This window comes from Ambystoma mexicanum, unplaced genomic scaffold (assembly GCF_040938575.1).
Source record: "Ambystoma mexicanum isolate Mex_15411 unplaced genomic scaffold, UKY_AmexF1_1 Mex_scaf11, whole genome shotgun sequence".
Taxonomy (NCBI): domain Eukaryota; kingdom Metazoa; phylum Chordata; class Amphibia; order Caudata; family Ambystomatidae; genus Ambystoma; species Ambystoma mexicanum.
Window position 1 is genome coordinate 1,787,220 of NW_027182336.1, and position 15,227 is coordinate 1,802,446.

Genomic DNA, 15,227 nt, shown 5'->3' on the forward strand with positions numbered 1-15,227 from the left:
GGCCAATCTTCTGACAGGGGAGGAGCTTTTAAAGTTGTGCCTTGGTTACCTCTGGTTCTCTGAAGAGGGTTTAGCACATGTGGGTTAAGTCTAAGAGAAAATGATGGGAACATTGTTCCCCTGGTGGCACTTAGTTTTTGTCATTGGTCTGAAGTGTATCCATACACTTCAGATGGTCAGTGCCCTGAGGGGGCATAGGAGAGCACACACAGTCTTCTGCTATAGGATGGATGCCCATAGAGCTTGCTAAAGAAAATGAAAGTGCAAAGCAACACGTAATATATGCCTCATAAGCAACAACGGCATCAAGCAACTTTCAAATGCAAAACTTTCCAGCAATAAAAGTTGCATCACACAGTGTCCTCCGTTGTACCAGAAGCACCGCTCTATGAACATTGCATAACAAATGCACAAATCATATGCACAGTGGGCGTTCCCAGGCATGCATCAGACATCTCTTTTAGGTAGAAACACTGAGGCATTATAATCACATATCCGAGCTCGCTTCCTGGAGCACTTGCCTAAGAAGGGTCCATCAGAAAGTTTAGGGGTGAAAACATTCCCCATCAGTAGCCTCTGTGACTGTTGGCCTGGCCCTTCACACACAGCAGTAGCTGCCCTCTTCCCTTGTTAGCCACTCTCTTGATTCCTTATGTTGACAGCTCGGAAGCCAGCTGTGCTTACTTCCTCTCTTCTGCTGCTACGCTGCACGGGAGGCTCCCAGTTAAAGCCTATTCATATCAAAATAAGGGGAGAAGTTCAGCTGGGAAGAGTGAGAGGCAGACAGCAAGAGCAGTCTGTGACTAGTGCAGCCATGCAAAGGAAGGCTGGTGCTGCATTCTCTCCTGATGGAACCTTTATAATCACTGTAGAAATTACCCCTGCCACACCAGATCCTTTCATTACCCTACTGATAAACATGGGTGCCATACCATTGGGATGATTGGGCTACAGCACCCCATACAATTCTGAGCCGGATCTGAAGGGATCTACTGACAGGACAAAATGCAGATGAGGAACGAAGTCTGGGTCTTCACAATTGTTGGTTTTGGTGAATTTACTCTACCCTGCTCTATCTACCCTTACCCAGTATTTCTCCACTCTCTACCCCCACCCACCCTACCTCCACTCTCTACCCCCACTCACCCACCCTACCTCCACTCTCTAACTCCACCCACCATACCTCCACTCTCTACCAAAACCCACCCACCCTACCTCCACTCTCTACCCCCACCCACCCACTCTACCTCCACTTTCTACCCCCCCACCCACCCTACCTCCAATCTCTACCCCCACCCACCCACCCTACCTCCACTCTCTACCTCCACCCACCCACCCTACCTCCACTCTCTACCCCCACCCACCCTACCTCCACTCTCTGCCCCCTCCCACCCACCCTACCTCCACTCTCTGCCCCCTCCCACCCACCCTACCTCCACTCTCTACCCCCACCCACCCACCTACCTCCACTCTCTACAACCACCCACAAACCCTACCTCCACTCTCTACCCCCACCCATCCACCCTGCCTCCACACTCTACCTCACCCACCTACCCTACCTCCACTCTCTACCCCACCCACCCACCATACCTCCACTCTCTCCCCCCACCCACCCACCATACCTCCACTCTCTATCCCAAACCACCCACACTACCTCCACTCTCTACCTCCACTCACCCACCCTATCTCCACTCTCAACCCCCACCCACCAACCCTACCTCCACCACAGCTGTCAACTCACCCGCTTTTGGCGGGTGTTACCCACCTTGCAAGCAGCTGAATCACCCACCAAGACCCTCATACGCCCATTCACTTCTATGGGCTCTCACCCACCAAAAAGAAAATCTGGTGTTTTCACCCGCCTTGGTGACACAAAATGTTGGGAGCTATGCCTCCACGCTCCACTAACCTCCACCCCAGGCTCACTCTCTCTACTTCCACCCACCCTACCCTCACATGTTCTGCCCCACCAACCCTACCCCCACTCTTTCTACCCCCAACCACCCACCCTACCACCACTCCTTCTACCGCACCCACCCAAACCTGAATTTCTCTACTCTCACCCACCTTACCCCCCAGCCACCCTACCCCCACCCACATTACACAGCTCCCTCTACCCCATATCCCTACCTTACCCAACTCTCTGTATACCCACCGAGCCTACCAACTCTCTCTACACCATCCATCCAGCCTACCATCTCCCTCTACACCCACCCACTCCCCCTACTTTTTCTACCCGCACCCACCCTACCAACTCTCTACACCCTCCCACCCTAACCTGAACCTCTACCCCACCAACCTATCGCAACCCCTCTCTACCCCACCCACACTTCAACCTCTCTCTATGACTACCTATCTTAACCCCCTCTCCCTATCCCCTCTCATCCTGCCTCTCGCACCTTCGCTTTATTTCTTACCCTTTGTCGCTTACATTTCCTCTTGCTCATTTTGAATAACACAGTCTACCAATAGCTTCCTCCCTTGCTCTGTTCCCCTCCTCATTCTACTGAATAGCTGCGCCCCATATCGCATTCTCATTTGAAAATGTGCGCTCTCCTCCTTGCACCATGTTGCATATAAATGCAAAGAACAGCAGTTAATGCCAGAACTATTGGCATTGGCAATGCTTGTTTTTTTTTGCCTCCTAGAAGTTGCAGTTCTGGATTTCTAATGGGAAAGCCAGAACAACATGTGCTAAACGCAGGCAGGCATGTCAGCCTCTGTTTGTTAACAAGCCCATTATTTTGCATGTACATAACGTGTTTGCTGGTCAAGAGATAACAGATTAAAAGCTCAAATATTTGCCTTCAGTAATTAAATGAATTCTAGACAAATAACATATATTTTTCTCATCAGCAGGAAGGTGCCCTTTATTTTAGAGAATGTCACCACTTCCACAAGTGTAGCTTGGCAGATCCTGCGACAGTAATATGTCAAATCACGAGGAACAACGAACAATTTCATGCAGCCAGCAGTTCAATCAGACTGGTTCCCAGGACACACTTCTCCATGACACCCGGCACAGTTTTAGTTAAAAAGCATTTGAGGAAGGGCCCTGACAATTTGTCAGTTCAGCGTGAGTTTCACCTCACGCTCCAGGCAAAGTTCGCCCTTCAAACTGCTGGGCTTCCTTGAGCGGGAAAGCAGGAGCTGGCGCATTCGTAGCAATGTGCTGGTTTATTTTGCTCTCAGAAAGAAAGGCACCGTTTACGCTCTGCTTCTGGTTTAAGGTAAATTAAGATTTAGTGTTTGGAAAACATTAGCATCTTGACAGGATGCCGCTTTATTTGACACTCTATCATGCTTCTACAGACATTGGAAAGGTTGCTGGGACGCTTTTGATTCAGGCGCGAAAAGCAAAGCAGGATCATTTCTTCAGAATTCAAGCCCTGAATTCCTGCCCTTGCTGCCGTGCACAAGTATTTAACGCATATCTGAATAGTCCACAGATGTCTCTGAAGCCAGGCCTCCACAGTGCAGCTCCAATCAGGAAACAAACACATGCAATTAAAGGTGAGGAGACAAGGGAACTCGAAACGAGTGACATTTATGTATTTATTTATTTTTTTTAGCTAGGATTGCTTTTATGTAAGACTTTTAATATCATTTCACATTCTAAGTACAATTACCCTAGCCTCTTTTGCTGACCTAGGGAGGAGTCTGGTGGTTGTTTCTATTGTAAGTCAGAGCTTTGTTACAGCTTCAGTGAGTTTATTTTCAAATCAGAGTCCTAAAACCGCATACAGCCATAGGTGGCAGCTGAACATTTACCTGCATTCCAGAAAATAAAAACGAGATAAAATAAGTACGCTTTTGAAGCAGTTTGATCGTTTTAAATTATAACTGTTTGTTTGACATGCCACAGTTGTATTTTTTACTTTAAAGAGCAAACTGTGTGTCTATCTAAAAAAGGCTAAAGGCTGGCACATTTATCGTGCCATTTTTTTCTAGACTCCAATTCACCACTTATCTTGTGTAGGTTGTCCAGCATAAAGCTTGCACCAGTTTACATCAGAGTTATCTGTAGATCTGTTTGTTCAGATAAAATAACAGTAGAATCATGTTTCCAGGAATTAATATCATGAGCTAAAAGCCACAGCCTATAGAGCATCACGTGCAGGTGCTGCATTTCTTTTCTTTTGCTTGCAAGTAAATAATACATTGAGAAAAGTACACAATTGGTTGTCAACATTATTTGAATTAAGGGAATTACTTTTTATGGCTTTTTCTATTGTTTGGCAGAAATGTGAAATTGTACCACTGCCCAGTAAGTGAATATATTCAAAGAGACCACCTAACTTCATTTGTTTGAATGCTCTGGCATTGCCATGCTCATGGTGTCATCTGAAGACCCTTCCCTTGCTGTTCTTTGTTGTTTTCCCTGCCTGGACCCCAAATTGATTTTTTTCCCTAAGGAACTGTGTCTTTTTTTCTGTTCATAGCTATCCAAATAATTAAGTTTTAGGTCTTGAGTTGGCAATTTTTTGCCTCCGAATTGGTACCAGCCCAGGCTTCTAACTAGCTTTTAGTTGTGAAGTGTCACCCATTAGCTTCCATTGGGTACGGATGAAAGGAAGAGGCCATGTCAGGAGGGACACAGAGCTTCTGGATGTTTGGGTTTTTATCAACTCATTGGCCACCCATGGTCATGTTTTTCCCTATGGCCATTCCTACCCTCTACCTGTTCTTGTTTGCCCAAAACGCACCAGCTTGGGAGCTCTTTGAGCTATCTCTATCACACAATAACACCAAGCTTTTTACTGCAAAGGACCTACCAATTTTATTTCTAAGCAGTTTTGTGAGGGCTAATGGCTTAATTGCAGCTGCAAGTTAGCTGTTTGTGTTTGCTACTTCATTTATGATATGATAGTTTATTTGTATAGAGCCTGTACACATGTGTTCCAAAGCGCTTCAAGGCAGGGGAAGGAGCAAGGGAAAAATACAATAACATTCTTACAAGGCCTTGAGACATAAGAATGGGTAATTTACTATCGTACTAGGCCTGACGACATTTCAGATAGTGCAAGAATATAGACAAAAATGGAGGGGGGGAAGAGTAGCAAACAGTGACTATCGTACTAGGCCTAACAACATTTCTGATAGGTCAAAGGCAATAGACAAAATGTGAGGGTAGGAGGGACGGGGTGGGGGAGGGGAACAAACAGTGACTATGGTACTAACCCTGACAACATTTCTGATAGTGCAAAGGCAATTGACAAAAGGTTAGCGAAGGGAGGGGGGAGGAAAGGAACAAACAGTTACTCTCTTACTAGGCCTGATGACATTTCAGATAGTGCAAGAGCAATTGACAATAGGTGATGGAAGGGAGTTGAGGGGGGGAAGTTGGGGGGGGTGGTGGGAGGAACAAACAGTGACTATCGTACTAGGCCTGACAACATTATTGATAGTGCAAGTGCGTTAGTTATGGTGAGGGTAGAGGGAGAGGAGAGAAAGGTACAAGCAAGGTTGACGAAGAGAAGACTGAGAGACAGTGAGTAATGTGAGAAGATGCAAATCTGACGAAATTCAGTGTTAAAGAGCAAACAAACAGATGGAGTGAGCACCGCCATGAAACAATAATCAATAATGAACACATAATGATGCAAGAGTCCAGCATGTGCATACCATGATTCAGAGTCGTTGATGGGCACAACATGATTCAGGGCCACCATGAATATAAATGATTCAAAGTCAATTTGAGAATGTAGGGATTCAAGATGGGTGAACCAGCGTGATTCGAAAAAGTCAATTCAAGCATTAGCTGCTTAGCAGTGATGGTAACTCCATAATGTGGCCATCAGACTATGGACTATGGACAGGGCGGGTTTGATGAAGCAGAGGAGGCATTGCAACTGTCATAAACAACACGTGTCCCCCACATGTGTTTGTTGCAGTGCAGTCTTGTCAAATTGAAACTGTAAGTTAGCTACCAGTGTCAGCTATTTGATTTACAAGCAATACGTGTCCCCACATGTTTTCCTGAAGTCTTCTAAAAACAAACATTGGCAAATACAGCTGTTTTTGCTTGTGCAGGGGGGTGCTTCATGGTTCAAGGGCACAGAAAGTAGCTTTCAGTGGGTGGTATACAGAGGAGTCTGGCTATGCATGTGTGTTGCAGGGTTGCATTCCCCTTCAGGAGGGAGGCAAGCTCTGGTAGGTACACTGTTGCATGTTGCGAACTCAAGAAAAGATAGGGGGTTTGTAGAAGTTGTAGAAGATGTATTGCAGGTGCGGTGTGTTTTGATGTGAGGGGGGTGCAGCCAGGTACTGGACTGTGGAGGAGGTGAGTGGCAGCAAGAGGCATGTATGTGTGCTAAGGTAGTTGCATGGTGCAACCTCTGAGGGGGTCGGGCGCAGGTGCTAGGTTGTGGCTGAGGGACAGAAGCCAGGTTCTGGGGATTGAATGTGCTATTGAGGCTGGTGGTGAGGCTCTCCTGCTCTGCCTAACTGCCTTGGCTGCTGGATTTTTTAACTGCAGGGGCGTAAATGTATTTGTCTAATATGTGAAACAAACAAGCACAGCGAGGGAGATGAAGCCAAACAAGGGGGTTGGTTTGAGATGTTCTGCCCCTGAGAACATTTTAAAAATAATGGGTTAATATGGTGAACAACATTACATCACTTTCTGTGAAAAATTGGACAAAAAGCCACAAAGTTTGCTATCAATTTTGTATGGTAGCAGATGAAAGAAACCATTAGAAGCAAGTGAACAACAGTGCAAAGGGCCATTTTCAACTCATTTTCATTATACCTTTGCCCACAACATATGCCAGTATATAAAACATGTTCATACTGGTTGTTCCCATACATGACTGTGGCTGCTACACAACTATATGCTAGTATTGCTATATAAGGACTGCCAGCCAGTAAAAAATGCCAAGGTAAGAAAGTATATCCACACTATCTGTACCAGGATTGGCCAGTGTGCCAAGTAAAGACACTTCTGTTTGCTATTACCCTTGATGCAAAGTACAGAAATGCCATGGCATGCAGACTATATATGGCTAGACTGGAGCCACCAATGTAAGCCAGTCTAGACTATGAGCTGCATCAAGAAATATCTCCATGGAAATCATTGATACCAAAGCATGTATTTGATCTGACCACTCCTTTGTGAGCTGTTCTATCAAGCTTCTTGGTAAGGTAGAGAGGAAACATAATCCACTCAAAAGAAATGTTAGCCGTAACCTAAACAGGATTAAGTTAGACGATCTAGATGACTGCCTTAAAACACTCATGGCCTGCACCACAGAAACTGATGCCCCTGAGGTGTAGGATTACAGCTTCCAGTTAAAGTCTTTCCTTCTCCGATGAAATCTAAGGTCATCAGAGATAGCGTGAAACATCAGAGTTGGTTTGACTCAGCCCTTACTGAACTCAAGAGGGAGAAAAGACAGGCAGAACGAGTCTGGGAAAAGAATAAATCGGACCAGAACAAGTTAGCCTGGAAGCAGTAACAAAGAACTTTCAAAAAGCGAATATTTGAATCAAAAAGAAATGTCAATAACAAAATTGAAGATGCAGAAAATGATTCTAGAAAACGTTATGAGCTATATGGGAATCTTGAGAAGCCTAAATCTCAGACCCAGTTTGCCACTCCATCCAATGAAGACTGCAGGAAGATACAATCTGCCTTCAAGGATACAATGAATGCTGCACATGTCAAAATAATTACTAGTGCTAGTACTGAGACTCTGTCTGAACCTCAGGTACTGGAACGTATGGAAGAACCGTGCTTCAAATTTAACCCAATCACGGAAGGGAACCCTTCCTGACAAATATGCGTCATTCTTTGTATTTGGGTGATATTCTTCCTTTGAAACATATCCTGGCTAATTTTAAGATCTTTTTTCCGTTCCTGGTGCATTTTGTAAACTCATCGTTCAGATGGAATTCAGTACCTGATGCTATTAAGCATGTGGTGGTCACACCATTGGTCAAGAAACCAGGCTTATGTCCCTGAGAACCTAGTAATCTACACCCCATTACTAATACCCATTTTCCATTAGAAATTGTGGATACAATAGCTACATCCCAACTCCAAAAACATCTTGAAGTTTCAGGTATGTTTCACCCAAATCAATCAGGGTTTAATAATTGGATGGAAAGTGCCCTCCTAGATCTCCAGACTAATATGCTGGAAGTGCTAGAGAGAAGTGGTTCAGGGCTGTTGATTTTACTGGATCTGTCGGCCGCTTTTGATTTGCTTAACCACAAATGTCTTCTGATAACGTGACCACCATGGAAAACTGCTCAGTAGAGGCCTCATATTGGATGTACTCTTTTTGAAAAACAATCTGTCCTATGTATGTTGGGGTGAAGCTAGCTCAGAACCAGAACTAATACATTGTGGTGTCCCTCCGGGAGCCTGTTTGTCTCCTACACTGTTCTTATGGATGTAGTCCAGTGGCAACATTTGTTATGTTTGCTTTATCCTTGATAAACAGTTACTGTGCACCAAGTGTAACGCAAACATACATGTTATTACCTGGCTCGACTGGCCTACAGTCACTGTAGGACAATCTAGCCAGGTAATTCACATCACTTACCATTTTTGCATTACCCATGATGTGCATCTAGGTTAAAGCCGAAAATAATGCCAGGGCCCCAGCAGCTCCCACTCCTAAATGTAGGGATGAAAGCTGACACGCTCACACATAAACTTGTTAGACCGTGCATTCACACAACTCCTTTCATGTATGCCAATGCATACATACGCATTACAATTAAAACACAAATCACACTTCCCTGCATGCTTTTAGGCAGTCAATACCGTCCCCCTGCAAATAAGGGACATGGGGAATGTGCTGTCTGCCACTCTTTCTGATGAAACTCCCTGGCACTCTGTTTCTGCAGGCAGGTCCAACTTGGGTCCTTTCTTTCATCTATCTCTTTCTACTTGTGGTGTTCCCCAGGGGTCTAACCTCTCACCCTGGCTTTTCAACCAATACCTGCCAACTCTCGCCCACCACATTGCCATTTTCTGCTCCAATTTTCAGTGCTATGCTGATGACACTCCATTCATTTTCAGGCTTCCCTCTGCCACTTCTTCTCCTTCTCTCATCTCTGATTGCCTATCTGCCATTCAGGATTGGTGTGCCGCCAATGAACTCTGCCTGAATGCCTGAAGACAGAGATCCTCCTCATTGGCACACCTTCATCATCCTTTCCTGTCACTCTTTGGCCAGCATCCCTTGGCCCTCCTCCTACCCCCACCTGTGAGGCTAAGAACCTCTGGGTTATGTTTGACTCCACAATTTCCTTCTCTGCCCACATCTCTGACGCCTCAAAAATTTCAAACTTCCTACTACACCTCCTTGGAGATATTCTGCATTTCCTCTCCTTCCCCCCCAGAAGCTCACTGTCTCGCGAGCCTTGGTTCTCTCTAGGTTGGATTATTGCAACAGCCTTTTTCTAAATCTACCTGCCTCTACTCTCTGCCCTTTGCAACTTATCCAGAACAGGACTGCAAGACTTGTCCTTGGCCTCAAGCCCTGGGATCGAATCTGTCCAGCCCTAAATTCTCTCCACTGGTTCCCTGGGGCTGCAAAGATTAATTTCAAGACCCTTTGCAATGTGCACAAGGCTTTCTGGAGCCTGGGTCCGAAATACCTTCAGCTGTCCCTTAGTAAATACCTTCCCTCCCGAGCTATTCGCTCCTCCACCCCTAACGCCCTCAGGGTCAGTCGTTTTTCAAAGAAACAAGCTGGGGGTAGATCTCTGTCATCGGTTGGGGCCTCCCTCTGGAACAGCCTCACTGCCACTCTGAAACTTGAGGAGAACCATCACTGGTTCCGGAAGCACCTTAAGAACTTCCTCTTTGCTTCTTCCTTCGCTCCTCTTCATCCCCTGCTGATCTGTTCTGTCTCGGCATTGTGCACCTGGTTATCCTCTGACTTTCAGGCCCAGGGACCTGCACACCCTGCCACCCACCCGGACTGCCTCCTGGCAATCGCTTGCACTGGGGTATGTATTTGTAACCGTAAAGCTCCCCTATAATCTTATGCACTTATCAGACACACCCTATATGCTGCCTAAACCTGTCACTTGCCACTTGCTGGCTGCACTACCATTGTTTTGTTGTTTTTTATTATTTATTTATTTTTATTGCTTTGCTCAACTTTCCACTTTCTCCCCACCTCCCTTGCACGTTCTCCTTTCCCTCGCCCATGCACTTGAACATTCTCAAATTTGTCACTGGGCCTAGTAAGATCATTGTTTTGTTCCCCTTGCCTCGTCGCGCTCCGAAACACTTATGTACGAGTGTGATATAAATAAAATATCAATATCTCCTCACTTTCTCCTCACTTTCTCCTCACTTTCTCCTCTCTTTTTCCTCTCTTTCACTCTCTGGGTTAGGAGATGCTGTGAAAAGGCACATTCATGGATGCATACATGTGGACATATATGCTTCTATTGAGTACAAACATACCAACAGCAATGAAGGACCTAAGCTATGAAGCCCCCGCACCCCTAAAATCCATCTTTATTTACGTTGGTTCTAGGACTGTGAACAGAGCTGCAGAGAAGAAAGACAAGGTAGAGGGGAGAATGCTGTGTAAAGAAACTTTAAAAGAGAGCTATAGAGGATATGAGTGGAGATGTGAATTCCGGCGGTCACTGGGGACTGGTATTGAAAAGGTGAGGTAGCAGCAGAGTGATAATTGCATAAGAGCCAGGTCTGAATGAAGCCGAATTGTGTATTCTTCTGCACATGTAATGCTGATTACAACATATATGTCTGCTGTTACTATTGTGCCATCTGGAGAGTAAGACTCAAAAAGGTTGGTGACATCTGAAACTTAGCAGGAGATGCTTTGGAAGTTGTCTGGGCAGTGAAGGGCCCATGTAGTGGGGGAGGTACAGCACTGTGCACTAGGAATGTAACGGTATTACGGTATACCGTTAAAGATACCGTGAACCACTTAATTGAACAATAATAACCGTCACATTGTTTATACCGGTATACCGTTCATACCGTTAAGTGTGCTTTTCAATCTGATTTGGAAAGGCTGCAGTAAGCAAGTGCTGCGCAGTCTTGGTCTTGCACTGTTGGATGTGCCGTCTGCCAAGTAGTTTCAGTTGGAGCAGTTTTTAATGCCATTCCATAAACCACACGTGCCTGACACAAAATCAATATGTTAGCAATAGGAAGAATAAATACAGTGCCAAGAAGGAAAAGGGCTTTGGGTTGGCGGTTTGGGGTTTATATATTTATAATGGATAATGTTTTCTAAACATATGAAAATGGGGGATTTCCCTGGTTCCATCATTGAATTTACATATAATAAGTCACAGTGCGATATTTACTCATCTCTGTGGGTATTCCCTGCTGCCATACCGAAGTGTAACATGTCCGTGATTACTGAACACCTTTTGGCCCACAAGTAAACTAAAGGCTGTAACATAAAGAGAGAGTGCATGTGTGTGTATGCGCACAAGCGTATACTACCATCAGACTCCATTGATCTGTGGCAAGCAGGTTATCAAGATGGCAACATGTTCATCTTCACCAGTAGCCAGTGGGGGGGATAAAAGCCGAAATGACCACTTAAGAAAAGCTATTCAGTTTGCTTTACCAGTCGCAGCAGGGCTCCCCCCTGCCCCTCCTCCTCTCCACACGTGTTTTTGTGTTTGGTGGAAGCAAGGGGTGGCATTTCAGTGGAAAGTATGTTGAAAAGCCCAATTCTGGCCCTGGGTTCCTGGTTTTGTTTGTGATGACAAATCTGACAATTTATGACCTTTTAGAAAATATTTGTTAAGATTAGTTAACTCCACCTGCTATACCGCGATAACCATGATATACCGTCATTTGGCAAGAAAGTTATTGTACCGTCCTAAAACTAATACCGTGACACCCCTACTGTGCACATGACTAATGGCAGGATGAGGTTTCTGACCCAACAGATCTTCTGGTTCAGTCACACATCTTGCATCCTACAAACATTTCCTCAGCTATTACTTTGCCCCAACAGTAACTGTGGACCCCATCCTGTGTCATCACCCATGATCAACTCAATACTGGGTGGACGTGCCTTGGTCATTTAATCTTGGCCATAGGATGGAAATATGTTAAGTATATCTTATATGGCAAACTAATTGATACATTTTACCTCCACTGGTTCAAATGTTGGTAATTTCATTGACCAGCTGTGTGTCGGCAAGATTGCAATTCCAGACCTTTCAGATAAGAGAGATTTCTTTCTCACACCTTTCGCCAGCTTAATTACTAAAATATAGGTCCCATGCAGGTGCACAGAGAAAATCTTTTCTTTATTTGTGTTTCCTGTAGGTCAAATAGAATACCAGCCAACCAAGAACGCTCTTATTGAACCTCAACACTTTGGTAGGTTGAACATAGTTTATATTTTTCCCCTGTGCCAATACGTTTTACATTACAATTACTGTTGTGTGTTAAATGGAACACATGAAATGAAATTGCTAGGCGCTATGTAACTTTTGCTTGTTGCTTAAAGGAGCCTAGCTAGCTTCACTCAAACAGCTCGACAACTGCTGGAGTAAGCGCAGAGAAGGTGTTAGGAAATAGATGGAAAATAGTTGCACATTAGGGTTTACAGGTGCCGAGTTTCACATGCATGAGTTGTGTTTCTGCTAATCTGATTAGTTCTGAGGTAACAGCAGACCAATGTTGGTGATTGATTTTAATGCTGACCAGGACCACTAATCAATACAGTTTTCTTTATTTTTTCAGGGGCTACGAGGGGTGGGTTTTGATCCAGTTATGGGCTATGGGTTTATTTGTATTTAATTAAAAGAACTATAGAAATGAACATCATAAGCATATTTTCCACTGAACACTTAATGACGCCTGGAAATGAGGGGGGAGTTTGTGCAAAGGGTCAGAATTTGTTAGTTCACAAATTCACATGCAGACATACACAGCAATACTGACCATTAGCATGCATGGCTCTTTAATGTCTGCAAATGGTTATGCATTTAGGTCTAGATGTAGTGATGTAATCTACACATGTCTCTCTTGTGAACATTTTCAGACCAGCTCACTATTCAAAGCTCAGTCTTAGGGTTGCCCTCCATGTACATCTGTCTTCCCCCATCCAGCTAATGATTTTCTGTTCTGCCCTTCCCTAACTTGGTCTCCCTCTGTCTCTGAGAGGTCTGCCATGTTATTTTAACAGCCGTCTTCTTCCTTTCTTCTAATCAGAGGCACTGTGGAGGCGCTCGCTGCAAGCGGTCTGCCACACATTGCTAATGGTTTCCCCAATTTCCTTACAATCGGGCATAGGGGAGGCGCTCGCTTTAAGTGGTCTGCCACTCTGTGCTAATGGTTGTTTTCCCCCTTTCTCCCTAGTTAAGTAATAGTTCTTGTGTTAGAATAATTTTGATAGATGCTGTTGTGGTTAGCGACAATGTGCAATTTTAAAATCCACACGCACAAGGCGGACACAGTGCTTCACTAAGTGGTTAGGGAACCATAGTTAGGGCACAAACGCGAAACACTTTTGCAATGGGGAAACCCAATCTTTACAAAATGGGGATGGAGAAGACCAAGCTGCTGTGGACACCAGTTTTGAAAGAACAACAAGTGACATATTCATAATCTGGAGAATACGCAGACTTCATTTTTAATCCTGCCCTCCTCACTTGATAAAACTCTGATTATGGCCGAACCACTATCATTCTTGGTCTGCACTGACTTTTATGCCACAATCGTTGCTGCTTTCCAACTGGAAATATTCTGCCAGTAACCTTTCTAATAAACTGAAGAATTAAAGATGCAATATTTATTTATTTTTGCTTTATAAATGATGATTCTTGCTATTTTATGAACTAGGTAAAGTAATCAATAGAAGCTGAGATGACTATATTGTTGTTGCAGCGAGGAATTTCCAGAGCAGATGTAGCTGTCTGCCCACAGATGCGTTTCTATATATATCTCGAGTAGGATAACAACCACATGTAACATTCACCGCTCCAATGTTAGGAAGCACAATCTGTACAAATTCTTACCCATGGACTCCCACTTTGCCATTGGCATTGCTCTGTTTTGGACTCAAGGACCTTCTAAATTGCCTGCAAATTAGTTCTATTTCACTGCTCCAAACCAGGGATATAAAATCATGTTGTATACTTTCTAGGATAAGAATATTGTGATTGATGCAACATCAGGGACGTGATCTGCAATGAAGCACGGTTGAGGTGCAAACAAAAACATATTCAAAAGGTACCTGACTCGGAGATGCATATGCTGGGCATGTCCAAATATAGGACCTTCTATTTCAGAATGCTTTTATTATGGTTTTCTCATGTAGTGTGCATTCGCTGCCCTCCTCTATGGTTGCTATACTAAAGGACCTCTCCTGGCTTCATCAGTGCTTTTTGGTTGAATGTGCCTTTGCTAGTGGATGCTACATGCCTATTGTTGAGCACACACATTTCTTTAACCTTCAAACAAGCGTACTATGTTATTCAGATATTGCTTGCACAAATATGCTCTGTGAAAGCTAAATTTTTGTGCTACAGCACACTAGAAATTAAAGACGTTTTGAGAGACTGCTGAATGTAGATGAAATGAGACACAAATTAAAGAGCCATCAATGGAGGATGAACCTGCAATGCATAAGAGGTATAGGCTAAAGTGGGAACAGTGTACATCAAGCAAGTGTCTAGCTTCCTACAGAGAAGCAATGGTTAGGATTTGTTTGAATGTGTGTGTTTTATTTTCTATGGATGACCATCTTATGTGAAATGGGCAGTGAAATCTTGGCATGTAATCTGATGACCGAAAGGCTTTAAATATTTTCCTAACCTTTTTTGTTTTTTTAGGTGGGCTGTCTGTAATGTACCATCAATCTTGTTTCTACAACATTTATATGCCCTTTTGAGTTAATCTGTGCGAGGGGGAAAAATAACTACTGCAGCAGATTCAAGTGCTGCACCTACTTGGATTCAGCAGGTAACCCCTCCAAAACCAACTTTTCCACAGTTGGTTTTGCAGTAAAATGTTTATTTAAAGCCTTAATTAGTGCTTCAAAATACACAACCTTTGGAGCATTTTGTCTGTAGGGTTTTGCAACTATTTAATAAACTCAACATTTGCTCGAAAGACTGATCTTAACATTGTTTGCAAGGTTTACATCTAATCACAAATGCTGCAAACAAAATGTTTACTCAATGACAAATTTGAAGTGTACACTAGGTTTACGGATAATTGTAAATGCTGTCAACCTCATGTTTACGTATAACGA

At 44.1% G+C, this 15,227-nt stretch overlaps 1 long non-coding RNA gene across 1 annotated transcript in view; it reads left to right on the plus strand.

The window, feature by feature from the left end:
• The window catches only part of LOC138553515 (uncharacterized), a 30,404-nt gene extending 15,475 nt beyond the window's left edge, over positions 1–14,929 (plus strand). Inside the window, exons 2-3 of the long non-coding RNA XR_011297170.1 lie at positions 12,293–12,346; positions 14,806–14,929. This is a non-coding gene — a long non-coding RNA (uncharacterized lncRNA). The remainder of the gene's footprint in view (positions 1–12,292; positions 12,347–14,805) is intronic.
• The last annotated feature ends 298 nt before the right edge of the window (positions 14,930–15,227 follow it).